Genomic DNA, 14,993 nt, shown 5'->3' on the forward strand with positions numbered 1-14,993 from the left:
TCAATAATAATATTTTAAAGATGAAAGCATATTTTAAAAGCAGTGTATTCCACAATTACATTTGGAGATTTTTTTCTCTTTTTGTATTTTATTGATTATACCACCGGTGGTGTAATGTCGCAAAAGGGTACTGAAAAGATGAGCACGATAATCTACAGGGGCCTATGGTATCTTTTTCACTCCACCACCTTATGACATCCATGGAATTCATGTATCCTCTTGGCAGATGTAAACTGCATTATTAAGGACTTACATAACTACCTTCAGTAGTTTCAAATAACTTAAAAAACAGAAGAAGCGGTAATAGAAAAGAGACACTTCCATTGAAAATAAAGATACGTGAATTTGTTTTCCGAGTTACAGAATGTATGGTTTTATTCCCTCTCTATGACTTACATTTAGACTATTTGATTAAGCCATTGGACATGTCTTCCCCCTGAGGAGAATGCCGTTCCCTAAAGAAAACACCCTAAGTCATATGAAAATTCTTCTTAGTCATTACTTCATACTACTAAATAAGTCACAAAATTTTCTTAGATGAAGCATCAATAAATTATCTTCTAAACTGTCCAAATTATTCCCGTCATTTTGCCACTTGCTTTTCTTATATTTTACACAATTACAATGACTCATAAATTCTCAAAAAGAGAACACTGCTTCTTGTATGTGCCTTGGGTAACACCTCGTACACCATGAAGAGTGGATTCACAATGGAGAAAACACCCATAGGAACTACTTGTATTTTCTATTCAGTGTACACACCAGAGCATTCTATTTCTGTGACAGGAAATACTCTTAATCTTATTCTCTCACATACTTCATGTGAGATAAAAAAAGAGTACATTCAAACTGAGGGTCATCATTTTTAAAACTTTTAAAGCATGTTTAAAAATAAAACGTGATGGAAGAGTTTGTCAGATGCCATAAATAGAAATGAAGGAGGAGGGATTATCCTATCTTTTGAATATTCTGTGGGAATTAAGGTCTGAAATTTCTACTTACCCCATTTTTATTTTTCTATGCTATGTTGTGGGAGCTTAGTAACCTGCTAGCCTCAATATTTTAAACCATGGCCAGAAACCAAAGCATACATTTCTAAGATAATTTCTTTCTTTTTTTTTTCTTTGCCACAGGGTACATGCACTTGCCAAAGAGAGACAGAGAGAGACAGAGAAAGGGAAAATGAGAAATCAAATCCCATGGGAATGATCACACTGCAATCTGCTCTCCTCTATTCTCTGGGATTCTGGGCATGCACATTCATATACCCGCTGAGATTCTCAGACTGCTGGGTCCGGGATTCAAACAGCAGTTGGCTATGTGGGTGTCCAGCCCCCCAACCACTGCACCACCTACTGACTGCAGAAAAACATCTTGTAATGTTTGGGGACATTCTGGGACATATCCATAAGCCATGCTCAACTGTGTTTCCTTAAGAAGTCCTCATCACAGAAACTTAACTGCAAATGAGCAGTTTGAATTATTGTTGTCAGTTGCTTGGAATATACATGGTATATTGTCCAAGACTCACATAGTGCTTGGGCAAGTTTAAAGCAAAAAATTCTGTACCACTTCAAGTTCCTGCAAGTGAAGGATAGTGAATGATGTATGCTATAGCATTTATGATCTCCTGCTAACCTACAATTTTATTCTTTAAAAATTTATTTTTGTTATATAACTGGGAGCTAACTTTGCTTCTTTTAGATCTGTCTACTCTATTTATCTTATCGTCTTTAATTTATGGTGCCAGGAAAAACATTACCCTACTTCAACAAGAATTTCTTCAATACTGGGAAACGATGGGCTCCCAGGACATGGTGACATTTTTGAGCTTAATTAAATAATGAGAGAGAGTTAAAACAAGTCCAAAGATTAGTTGATGGGTGCAATTTGCTGATGTACTTCAGTGGTGCATGACAATGAGGTGTGACAGAACTTCAAACTGGACTGTAATAAATCAACTTGATGGTCTTGGGTTTCTGAAACAGGAAATATACCAGTTCTTTGTGCTCAGAAACCTCCAAAGAAAATAAAGCTACACTGGACCAGGAGGAGGAAAGACAAGCAGTTTCTGAGTGAACAGCATTCTGGGACATATCCATAATTTGTCATGATGCTCCCTAAAATACTATACCATTAAGGTGTGTGCTCCACAGAGCACAATTCTAGAGTATATGGTTAATCTTTTGGTTTCTTCTAGATACTTCCAGGGAAAATTATATGTATTTTTTTTTTGAAGAGACTTTTTCTGCACTAAAGTTGTAGTGAAGTACTCTGCAAATGATAGGTCCCTGAAAGTTCCCTCAAAACTGTTTCAAACAAGAAAAAAAGAAAGAAAGAAAGAAAGAAAGAAAGAAAGAAAGAAAGAAAGAAAGAAAGAAAGAAAAAAATACATTTTTTGTTTTTACATCTTATGCTCTGTTTTTGATTGCTGTAAGCTCCTATGTTTTTGACACTTTGCTTTTTCCAGTTCAAATACTATTTGCAGTCTGTTCTCTAAATTCTTGGTTTTGGTTTTATATTAGGTCATTGGAAGTCATAATTTATTTTTGCACAGGAAAACATAAAAAATAATTATGACTTTCCAACAACCCAGTAGAATCTGGATAATGGGTAGAGAGGGATGAAAGACTCAAAGAAATTACTAGAAGGAAAAATAAAGATTTTTAAATGGAGTATATAGAAAAGGAGGAGCCATGGTCTGGATTTCAGAAAATAAAACGTTTTTTTTAGAGGGTTCATATTGGTTTGGGACAATTACAAGAACGGAGAATTTTAAGATACATTACAATAAATTGGGAATTGGAACATACTCTAAATTCTGCAAGAGATTTCATTGGATTAAAAAAATATTTACGGTTACTTGGCTATGTTTTTTTAAAGTGGCCTATGCTCTGAGCAGACCATGTGTGGCTTGGCTTTTATACAAGTTAAGATGTGATTCTCTATTCTCTTTCTATGTCCTTCATTTTAGAATAGGTGAGGATCAGCATATTCTGAATGCTTTTAATCCTGGTAATATGTTTTTTTTTCCCCTAAAATATACCTTTATAAACTGTCAAAACTTCAGATTTTTATAGGAATTTGTTGTTAAACTATTCACTTCTTTTATTTTCAATTATAAAATTGCTTCAAGTATATTCAAAACAATGTTTGAATTATTAAAAGAAGTAGACTCTCCCATTGGTTCCCAACATCAATTTTCAAATGTCATTTCTGACATTTTGTTATACATTTCTGCTCTTCATTATACATATATGGGAACATAAATTTTTCAGGATCATTTTTAGCTTCCTATAACTTTTTCTTTTTTAGTTTCCTATAACTTAAACCTGATCCTACAACTGAACTAACAAATAAAATTATTTTCATTAGGTGGCTCCTAAGCTCCATTAAAGGATATACAGTGCACAGTTGTGCATTATTATTCTCTTTTTCTTTTTAGAAAGACTTTTGCTATGGGGTGTGTGCGCTCGCCAGAGAGACAGATAGAGAGACAGAAAGCAAGAAATCAACCCCCCAACCCCTGCCAGGAGGGATGGCCACATCACAATACCTTCTCCTCCAGTCTTCTCTCAGGATTTTGGGCATGCACACACATGTGCCCAGCATGAATTTAAAGCCACTGGGTCTGGCACTCAAACTGGGGTCAACTACATGGGAGACCAGCAACATAACCATTATGCCATATGCTGCTCCCATAGTTGTACATTATTTACAACCTTTACTTTCACTTGGGAAATCCCCATTTCTATTTTTTTTTTCCTTCAAATTCTTGCTACAGGGTGTCCATCTTCTCAGGAGAGATGGGAATTGGAAAAGAGTGAGAAATCATCTCCCAAAGAGGATAACTACTCCATAATCCCTTCTCTTCCACGCTCCTCTTAAGATTTTGGGCATGCATGCACAAGCGCCTGGTGTATTTCAAGCTGCCAGAGCTGGGACTCAAACCACACAGCTGAACATGTAGGGTCTACCTGTCTTAGACACCACACCACTGGCTGGCTCAAGAAATCCCCTTTTTTAATCAAAACGCTTGAAATATTTTTTGCCTCCATGCTTACATTTTACTAGCAAGATAGGTTAAATAATGCTGCAATAAGAAACACTTCATTAGAAAAATGGTTGCTGATATGCAATCCTCGTCTAATGTAGGAATGGAGAGGACTCAGTTCACTGTAGTCACTCAAAGATCCCAAAATGTGCTTCACGATTCCAGAGCAGAGAGAAAGGCACATGACATCATGAACAGTGGGGATTAAAACTTATATTTGAAAGTATAAGTCATATCACTTCCATTCATTTGTCATTAGCAAGTGGCATAGCCATGACTAACTTCCAAAAGAGGGAAAACTATCATTCTTTATGTGCCTGGATAGCAGATTGCAATATTTGGTGAACACGATTCATAACTATCTCAGTACTTTAATACACGTCCCTTTTTTTTCTGCAGTCACTTCTCACATCCTAATCACTTAGTAGAGAGTAATATTTCACATTAGTGCTTCCTATTCTTACCCTTAAATATGCCTTCCTGCTCTCTACCTGAATACATTACAGAAGCAGAATATATAACATTGAACACACTGATCATAAAGCCATTACAGATATACACACAAAAATGTAAGAGACCTGCACAGATTCCCAAAATAGGAACATTCTGCTCTCATCTTACCTTCTTTTTCAGACAACAGGTCTTATGCATAATCTCATGGAGTTCCTTCTGTCGGTGATTCCTTACTTCTTTGTTGGGTTAACCAGGGCAAGCACACAGCAGTATTTTGATGAGCATTGGATTTTCAATATGCTGCATAGATGCCTATGATTTGGGTCTTATGGACCTTAGTAATAACAAGTGTTTACTGATTGATGGTTAAATGCCTGATATATTTGTCTTTAGACTAGTTTTTCTTTTTTTCCAGTGCAGTTCATGAAAAGCAAAATCGTATGTGTAATAGTCACACTGAACTTGGCTGAAAACAAAAGGTTATGACTACAGCGCCTGGAAGAATGCTTATTCAATATTCCCCAGACTAACATATTTCTCAGTAGAGACAAGAGCATATACTGTAGCCATGGAAAATCTGGGGAACTGGAGCGCTCGAAAATACCATTTATACTACATCAAACTTGAGCTACTCAGGCAATGTAAATCTTTCCCATATGCAACGACTGCTCGTTGTCCAGCTTCCAGTTCTAAAAGGGACACTGTAAATACCCCAAATACTTCTTTTTAATTTCTACTAAGAGTCTGCAGCTGTCTTTATGCTTACAGTGGAAAGAGCAGTTCTCAAACTGGAAGGAGAGATATTTCACTCTGAAAAGAGCAAAAAGATACCATCTTGTATTTCAGGCTTAAATTGAAACCATTTTCATATCTCAGAATAGGTCTAAATTTCAATGAAAATAAATCATTCTTAGAGTTGTAGGTATATAAAAAGAAAAACTAAAGACAGTCAAAATACGATCACTCTTGACTTTGGAACTACATCGTGAAATTTCCCATGTCTTGGCCCAGGGTATAGTTACTGGGACCAATTTCATAGCCTTAAATAAAGATAAATACGGTATGAAGAAGAGTAACTTGTGCTGCTGCTTTCAAACCACAGAAAGTATGAGAGATGTGATACGGCAAGTGAACTGTCAATTTCCCAAAACACCTGGGTGATTTAAAGTGGTGCTTCTCAAAGCATGGTCTACAGATGAACTGCACCATGATCCCTTGGGTTTTTGTTAAAATGCATATTCTGGGGTCCCATTCCAGATAAATGAATCAGATACTCTGGGCATGGGACTCAGAAATCTGTACTTTAAGTTATCTCTCTCTCTGTCTCTGTCTCTCTCTCTCTTTAAATTCATTTAGTTATTCTTCCATAAATAAGAGAGACAGACACAGAGAGTGAGCCATCCCAATAGGGTCTTCATGCCATGATCCACCCCCAGCTGCAGCCAGTTCCAGATAATGGGCATGCTCAGCATGCTCAAAAAAATCTCCGGACGTGAACCTCGAACCTTCCTATCTGAGTTAGCCCTGCAGATGGTTATATCATCACTCTTTAAGTTCTTTGGGTGATTTTTGCACCTATTAAAAATATCTAACATACACATATTTATTGAGATAAATGGAACTTTAAACTAGGACATTGAAAAACAGCACCAAAACTCAGACAATGAATAAGAAAACATTCTTAGATCTTAAAGCAGGGAGATCTAAGGATCCAGTGGATTCTTAGAAGGGAAAATACCATAGTGATGGCTGAACAGGACTCCCCTAGGGAATTCTGATGTGTCCTTCACATTGCCAGTCAGAGAGGGGGCAGTCGCCGTTTTCAGTAACGGTTCTAGAGGGAACACTCTGGAATGGCTGGCACCAGGATGAAAGTCATAGCAGAGCACTGTGCAGCTAAGGGGAGGAGTGGGATCAGGAAGAGTGGCCCCAAAGGGGTAATGATTTCCAGAAAGATCAACCTAAGAATAGTCCTCTGAGCTGCAAAACCACCTGCATGTGGCAAATGATATGAAGGGGAGACAATACAGAGACATCCAACACAGGAGTTTATTTATACCAAGTGGGCAAAGAGGGTGACAGGTCTGAAAGGGAGAACAGAAACATTAAACATGTGCTCTTGTCACGTTGGTTATACCAAACCATCTCCCTCAATCTCTGCGAGTGTGTGTGCACACGTGTTCATAAGAATATAATGTTAATACTTTTTGAGATGCACAAGTACTTCAAAGATTTATTTGACTTCAGAGAACACTGTGGAGCCCTGGGAGCAGCCCACTGAGGGGTGTGCATAAATAACTTGCTTCATGTGCCACTAATTCCCATTTCAAGAGCTGAAAAGTGCAAAGTCAATAAAACGTTGTTTGGAAGGCTTCTTTCACACCCTCCTCCCCCAAAAAAGTCCCTATGAATGAAAGAGGATGGCTCTCAAAGACACATACTGGATTCCAACCACTGACACTGAAAGATGGAGAAGAGCAGAGATGTTCACATTTATTTATTTCTGTTGTGAATTTCAGACTACGCAATGCAGTTAACACTCAAAGAAGTTACCAGTATGACAGTAAGGTTTTTATAGAGGAAACATGGTCCAGACTGGCTATATGATTCTTAATAAGTCACCTAATCTAGTTTGGACTGTTTTGGTCACTTAAAATATGTGGGGACTCAGAACCAGCAGATGGTGTTACGGTTACATTGCTTGGTCCCCTACAGTAGACTGTTGTTCAAGTCTCAGATCTGGCAGCTTGAAACTCAGTGGGTATGTGTGTAAAGTGCCCAAGATCCTGAGAGGAGAATGGAGGAGAAGGGATTCCAGCATGGCCATCCCCCTGGAGGGTGATTTCTCACCTTCCATCTTTTTGTCTCTTTCCGCCTCTCCGATGAGTTCAAAGTACCCTATAGAAAAAAAACCTCTCTAAAAAGAAATATGTGGGAGCTTAATTAAAAGATCTTAAGATCCCATCCAACTTCCCTACTGTATGCTTTATGTGACATTTGTAAGTCACTAATGAGTTGATTAAGAAAATGATAAGTAAGTGGCTAAGAAAGAGCATAAGGCCTTTGACAGAACTAACTGTAGAGGCCACTAGAAGAAACCACTAGAAGAAACACTGAAGATACCCTCATAACAACCTATACTAGGTGTAAAGACAAGTGCTCAGTTTATTCCCCCAAAGTGATAGGCATGTGTCACTTTAGGAAAAATAAATTAACCTATGACTCTATTACAAAATTATAAAATAATATGTGTAGCATATATCTGAACACCCTTAGTCATTACTTTGAAAATTTTCCAATTACATTTGACTGGGCTTTGCTGGGTTATAAAATTCAAAGAAAAGAAGTAATCTGCAAATGAAGAACCTGGTGTCTGAAAACCAGGGATAAGTTTCTGGACATTTTACTTGCTTGCTTTGTGATTCTAAAATTGAGTCATAATAAATAAAGAAAACCACATACAAACATTGAATAAAGAAAAGTATTTACTTGCATCATGAAGCTTTTAATTATAAAAAAGAAATTCAGCCTCACTTGTCTTGCTTCCCTTACTTAAATAAAAATTTGGACAGGAGATATCTTTGTCTCAATATGAAATAAAACACCACTTATTTATTTATTTATTTATTTATTTATTCATTCATTCTTTCATCACCACCAGTAATAGGACCAATGTCACTGGCATTATCAAGGTTCGTTTCTGGTGTAGACTTCTTTCCAAAAAAAAAACTGAACTCATAAAGAATAAAGCAGTTTCTCTAGGATGAGTTGAATTCTGTTTTTGTTTTTTGTATGATGTCTAGTATAAATCTAAAAAGATTTGTTCTTCTGAGTGCCAAATAAATGAACGCATGGGAAGTGACCAGACAGAGCACTGTGCCTGCCACATAGTTTTAGTATGTGTTAACCATTATTTTTTTGTTTAACATTTTTTTATTGATTTCTTCCATAAGTGAGATACAAAGAGAGAGAGAGAGAGTACCTCTACAGAGTCTTGATGCCCAGCTTTGTCCAGCCCCAGATCATGGTCCCACACATGCCCAGTGTATTCAGGGAGGTCTCTGCACATGAACCAGAATCTTCCCATGTGGGTCAGCCTCGCAGAGCATCGTGTTTTACGGCCGTACCACCATCTAGCGCCCCATGTTAGTCATTATTGACACCCTTATTTTATGTGAGAAAACTAAGGCTTAGAAAGATTAAGTAAGTCCCACGGAATGACACATGTGAATGTACCAAACTGGGCCTCAAATCCTGAAATTCAACTCAGTCCTTGCTCTTCTTCATTTACCAAGGAATCATTGAAAAATGTTGAGTATCTGTCTATCTAACTTTCTTTCAAGTTGTCAGACATAAGGATGAATTGGATTGGAGTGGGAAAGGAATGGAAAGAGACAGTGGGGAGACATAAGCTAACAAGGGACAACCAAGTTCTGAGCAAGGCAGTGGCCATGGGACTAAAGAGGGGGAAATGCCAAGAATACAGTTTTTTAAAAAAGAGTTATTTATTTAATTTTACTTATTAAGTTTGCTATAGAACATGTGTACTCACCAGAGAGAGAAAGACAGGGGGTTGGGGGGTGGGACTAAAAAAGCAAGTTACCAGATCTGGGACTTGAACCAAGGTCACCCATGTGGAAGTCCAGAGCCTTAACCACCATGCCCCCTCCTGGCCCCAGAGTTTTAAAAATTCTATAATAACCGGCACATGGTTGCACATATAGGAAGCAAAGGAGGAAGTAACAGTTGAAGGGGTGGTTTAAGTGAGAAAAAGACAAGGAGAGTGAAGCACTAGAACACCTGAGATAGCAATGGATACAGGCCCTGACTAGCCTGGCTGCTGCCTGAGGTTGTGAGGCCAAGGTGGGTGCATACCACACTGAATACCCTGCTACAAGGGCTGTGCGTCTGGAGGAAGGGGACTTCCATGCAGCTCACAGAGTTAGAAGAGGCCTTGCTGATCACTTTCATGGACTGCACCTTAAGTTGAAGCCATTGGGATAGATGAAATTTTCTGGGAAAGAAAAGCTAAGGAAGAAACAAAATGAACACAGACGCTCAAATCAAGGAGCTAGAAAGAAGACAGGAGCCTGCTAAGGAGAGGGAAGAAGAAAAAGCCCTGGAGAGAATAGAAACCACAGGCAAGTTCAAGATCCCACACATGGAAAGACAGGACTACTTCGAGAAGAGCATGACAGTAAACAGTACAAATGGCAGAGAGCAGGAGGTGAATGTAGGGGTAAGAAGCTACGGGATCCACCCATTCATTCCACCACCCTCAGCAGCTTCTGAATGGTAATTTCAGTAGTGGGATGGAAATAAATGCCAAAGTACAATGGGTTATGAAGCCAGAGGGAGGTGAGGAGGCCGAGACAGAAAATAGAACTTTTTCTCGGCACCCGGAGAAGTGAGTATGGTTGAGAAAGTAGAGTGTGTGTGTTTAGTGTAGTGGAGACCTGCCCATCAGTGTTCACACTGAGGAAAAAAAAGGTGTGAGTAAAAAGAGATGATTTCTGAAGCAAGTCCTAGTTCCATCTTCACAAATATTTGGTTTAAAAGTTCCATAAACACCAGTGGCCCAGGAAATACTTCAGCAAATACTCATTAACAAAATGACAGCTACTTTGAAATGTTCCCATAGCTATGGTATGTTTATCGCTCCTTGTGTAATAAGGACTTCTGGCATGGAATCCCGACTTCTGTCTTCAGTGTGAGAACCCTCTGTTCCCGGGGGGATTTTCAGAGAATAGGGTACATGGCTGACCTCGTACTCAGACAGAAGGAAATTATGCTTTCACTTCCTGCCCCTGAATGAATTTATCAACCCGTCATTACTGCTGGTGGGTACAGAAATTAGACTGAAAGTTTGAAGTCTAGGTTCTAGATGAGTCATGTTTCTGGACTTAGTTCCCCTACTCTGGAGAGAGGGGTCAGAACTTGCTAATGTGTAAGTCACCATAGCGCCAAAATAATCAAATAAGCAGAAAATATATATTAAAGGATGCTTATCCTAGTTTAATTCACAATAGAACACATGGAAACAATGCTAATCTCCAGTAATAGCCTTAGAACGAAATAATACATAGTTGTTAATTGCTTTTTTAAACGGTTTGAATAATATAGAAAAAAATGCCTACAATATCTACAGCAAAACAAGACCAAAAAGTGGGTATAGGAAAATGGTTAATACCTTCATGTTTTCCAGCTCTACTTTTTGAATGATTATTGAATATAGATACCTGTTGCTTTTTCTGCACAGCAATTCACAGCTCCAAATTACTGCTTGCCGATAGCAATTTCATAATTTAATAAATGGCATTTCTTAATGAAGTATTCTTGCTTTAGCATGATCTGGCAGTAAACTAACAAATACTCCAATATTAAAATAGGAAATGAAACATAGCAATTTTAGAATCATTTGATATGTTAATGCCTTTTGAATGGAGGATTGGAAGTTATATTCATTCAACAACCATTTACTGCATGACCAAGATGTACAAAAAGAACCTCGGTAAGGTCTTTGACCGTATCACCTCTCACATTGTCCAGAAGCAGCAATATAGCACAGTAAACAGAGGCCAATATATATACCACTGCACTGCTCGAGCATCCTTTCTTTTCTGAAAGGTTGTGATTGAAAATCAACTAAATGTGGATTTTTATAAGGACAGAGCAATTACCTCTTTCTCTGTTCAACGGTGTCCCTCCTCTGTCCACAATACATATCATTAAGTTTCACAATTCTTTGAAGCCATAAATCTTGCTCCCTAAATTCTGGTTTATCAGGGGCCAGATTCTAAGCCTTCTGCAGAGTTCCTACAAGCCTGTGCTATGAAGAACCCTTATAAGGTATTAGCAGTGAACACCAACATCTGTTAATTTATTTTAGTAGTCTTCTTCCTTTCTAGTTTTAAACAATTATCTTTTAAACTGAAATATTTCTAAGGGGGTATTTATAATTGCTTTGACGTTTAGGAACTTTAAGTTTAGGTCTTGTGGTACTAAAGTTGTCATTGTAAGACACACGTCTTTACTATGTCAAATTTCCTCTTTCTGTATGAATGTGAAAATTAAATTTCATCAAAAATGGAAGACTCAGTCAAGTGCAGAATAGCTTTATTGCACTGACTTAAAGTAAGTGTATTTTCAATTTAAAAGAGCTGTATTTCAATTGAAATAACATTTTATTTTAAAATAAGTCATACCTTTAACCAAAAGAATTAGGGAGCAAGAATAATCAAAGTTTCTAGACAATTTCTTAGACAATGCTTGCAGACATATGTAGATACCAAATTCACTGTTGCAGACAAAAGAGACTTTCTAATTCATTATTTCAAACAGAATAATGTATCACAATGGTCACAAGATGTTCTGGTACTCAGGAAAAAATTCTAGGGTGACTATGTAAAACTTGTATTTTAACAAAACTTATTTTAAAAAGGACCTCTAACACAAAAGATCTCATAACATAATTCCAAATAAAGTTGTATGATTAAGTAATTAGGAAAAGACTCTAAAGTTGTAATGCAGCGTTGCTTTGGACTCAGTTATAGTTTCATGTGTTTGTATCTAACATATACAGTTTTGTTTAATATAAAATAAGATGAATGAAAGTGACTACTATTAGCATCATGATCATTGAGAAGTAAGTGATTCCTTTTTGCTCTAAAATACACAACATAAAAGACATTGGATGATCAGAAACACACATTGCCATATATTGTGCTACTAAAGCCAGTGTATGTGATTATAAACTTGCAAATAAGTTAAAACTTATTTAAGCAATTTAAGAAATCAGAAAAATCATTGAGAAAATGAGACATGCCCCATTCATTTTTTTTCTAAAGCATAGCCACCATACAGAAGAACTGCATAACTGAGAAGATGAATCTTTTTTTCCTTTTCTCTAACTTTTTCCTACAAAGCATTATTATGTTCTTTCCCAGCTATGCATGCATGTGAACAGCCATGTGTGAGAATGGGACTAAATAGAACTCTTAATTCTCGATTAATATTAAGTCTGCCCTTTGGGATTTGGTTAGTCACTAATTCCTTGATACTCACCTACAGTAACTTTATAAAAAGGAGACAAACAGCACTTTCTGTATCAGATGCAGCAACGAATGTGCTGCTTCTTCCAGAACCACTTCCATGGCAACCCCTACTGCAGGACACAACCAGGAATTTAGACACAAGCCAAAAGCCTCCTGATCCCCAAAATAGATGTCACCATGTCTATACCTTTTGGCACATGCACTTTTTTCATAAGAGAATCTTTTGGGCCTTGGGTAAAGTTATTGCCTCTTATTCCACCCGTAATTCTTTATAAACTTGCTTTTTCCTAGTCTTCTTGCTCACAGCACAAGGTGAGTACTAATTACAAAGAGGTAGTGGAAGTGGAAAAGAGTCATTAGGGCTGTGCAAACTGTCTACCTCAATAAGTAAAGAAGTGATGCTTCTTTGATATGAAGAATGAGTACAGGAGGGAAAAAATGTCCTATAAAAGTCTCACAGGAATTCAAAATCATAGTAATTAGGTGACCTTTTGACATAAGAGGTGTTAGCTTTACACATCACAGAACAACCTTCCGAGGTATTGCTGCGTTATAGAATAGGTCTCTGATGCATATTCATGGTGAGAATGCTGATAGAAAACATAAAATTGCATTTAGTCTTCTCCAGAGAAACGTCAAAACTTAGAGTGGACCTCAGAAAAACAACTATCCAGAGATGACTAAATTCTGTCAAAAACTTTTGGCATTTTCATTGATAAACTCAGAAGCTTCACTTGTTAGAAAGTCTACGTATGTAGAAGCCATTAATTATCTCTGTTATTTACTTACTGACTAAACACTGGGTTATCGGAACTGTCAAGACAGATCTTTTCTGTTTTTCTATGCAAAAATGTGTCATGACTTTTCTGACAATTCAAGAGTATACATTGCCTGGCTAGGCTCCTGGGAAGAGTAACACCTTGACAGACAGGGCATCCAGGGCACTTTCTGTCCACTTTCTATCCACTTTGAGCTATTTCTCTTCTGCTCATGAGGCCCATCCATAGTTCACTGATTTAAAATCTTACTGCAAATGTCACTCAAAAATGCTCATTTAAGGTAGATGGAAATTAGACTAACATAAATTTCATTTGTCAAAAAAGCACTTATCAGGATTTATTTTTAAATAAATAAGGGTGAAGGGAGAGAAGCGTTAAAACTAACAATCAAATATATTAATAAAAACAAACTAGAAGTAAAACGTCAATCCTAAAAGTATGCTTTCCAGGTCAGAGCAACCAACCTGAGATGAGGTTAGTGAGCCTCGACTAGATCAGTTAAAGTGCCTGGACTTGCCTTAACCTGCTTCTCTTATCTGATTGGCTGTATATGATTCCTATACTTGGAGTCGAAGATGCATTAACCTTCCCTCCCCCTCCACCAAGAACATTCTGCGCGTTCTGTAATGTTAGGGCATATTCCTCTTTGTCCAACACAAACAATAAAACATAAAAACTGCACAAGATGCAACAAAGGCTCAAAGCTAAACTAAGCTTTACAATAAAATAACAGAGACAACCATCACTCTGGTTCCTGAAAACAAAACAAAACAAAATCCTAGTAGCTTCAAATGTCAACAGCCATGACATGATGTAGCTAAAAAACTAAAATATTTTTAAAGAGTGTGTTTTCTTTCTCAGAATAGAGGTGAAGCGGGAGAAAAACAAGGTCAAAGGACCACAGAATCCTTGTCCCCAAAACAAACCAGCCCTGAAGATTTCAATGAGTAAAAAACAGTACCTTATAAGTAACTGGTCTTGTCTACTCACAGCTGTTCCCGGTGCCGGGTCTTGTTTAACTGTCTACTGCCTTCAGCTTAAAGTTAATTCTGTTGGCAAAAAAGTACAGAGCTTGTCTGGAAAATGCTGTTTGGACATAAACCATTCCTTTCAAAGCGGTGGTAGCTATATTTAAGTTTTCGTGTAGAGGGACACAGAAAGTCTTCCTGTAGCTAATTTTCTTCCTCCTCCTTCCCCTCAGACTTAGTCAGTATCCTCCTAGCCCATATATTGAAGAAAGAGACAAGGGGAAAAAAAAAAAGGCTACAAGGAAATATACCTTAAATAATGTAGTATTTGAGCATTTAGAAACCAAACAAAACACACAAAGAAGAATAAGAATTACAGAAAGCACATCAAGACTTTAAATGTTATTTAGCCCCATGCCCTCCCTCATTTTACAGATGAGAACACAGAAGCCCAGAGAAACACGATTTGGATCAGGCCACTGGTACTGCTAGTTAGTGCCATAGCTAACAGGTACCAGGTTTCACAACTCCCAAGTCAAAACTCTTTCTACTGCCCTGGCATACCTGACAGGAAACGGTTTACCCTTTCCTCTGTATCCTGGTATTACTCAAAGGAGTTCACAGGAAGCAGTAACATAATTTAGATGTGAGATCCATTCATCTCAGAAAAAAATATTTCTCTTGG

General features: G+C 37.5%; 1 protein-coding gene across 2 annotated transcripts in view; it reads right to left on the reverse strand.

Annotated features, from left to right (window-relative positions):
• ARHGAP24 (Rho GTPase activating protein 24) overlaps window positions 1-14,993 on the reverse strand; it is a 527,420-nt gene that overhangs the window by 205,812 nt on the left and 306,615 nt on the right. Inside the window, exon 1 of one of the 2 annotated variants that reach the window (XM_006143285.3) lies at window positions 14,302-14,549. The exons of the other annotated variant lie outside the window; for it this stretch is intronic. The gene's annotated coding sequence lies outside the window, so the exon portion shown is untranslated. Of the gene's footprint in view, window positions 1-14,301; window positions 14,550-14,993 lie in introns of those variants that run through there. 2 annotated transcript variants of the gene reach the window in all.

The sequence above is a fragment of the Tupaia chinensis genome, unplaced genomic scaffold (assembly GCF_000334495.1).
Source record: "Tupaia chinensis unplaced genomic scaffold, TupChi_1.0 Scaffold000094_1, whole genome shotgun sequence".
In the NCBI taxonomy this organism is placed as follows: domain Eukaryota; kingdom Metazoa; phylum Chordata; class Mammalia; order Scandentia; family Tupaiidae; genus Tupaia; species Tupaia belangeri.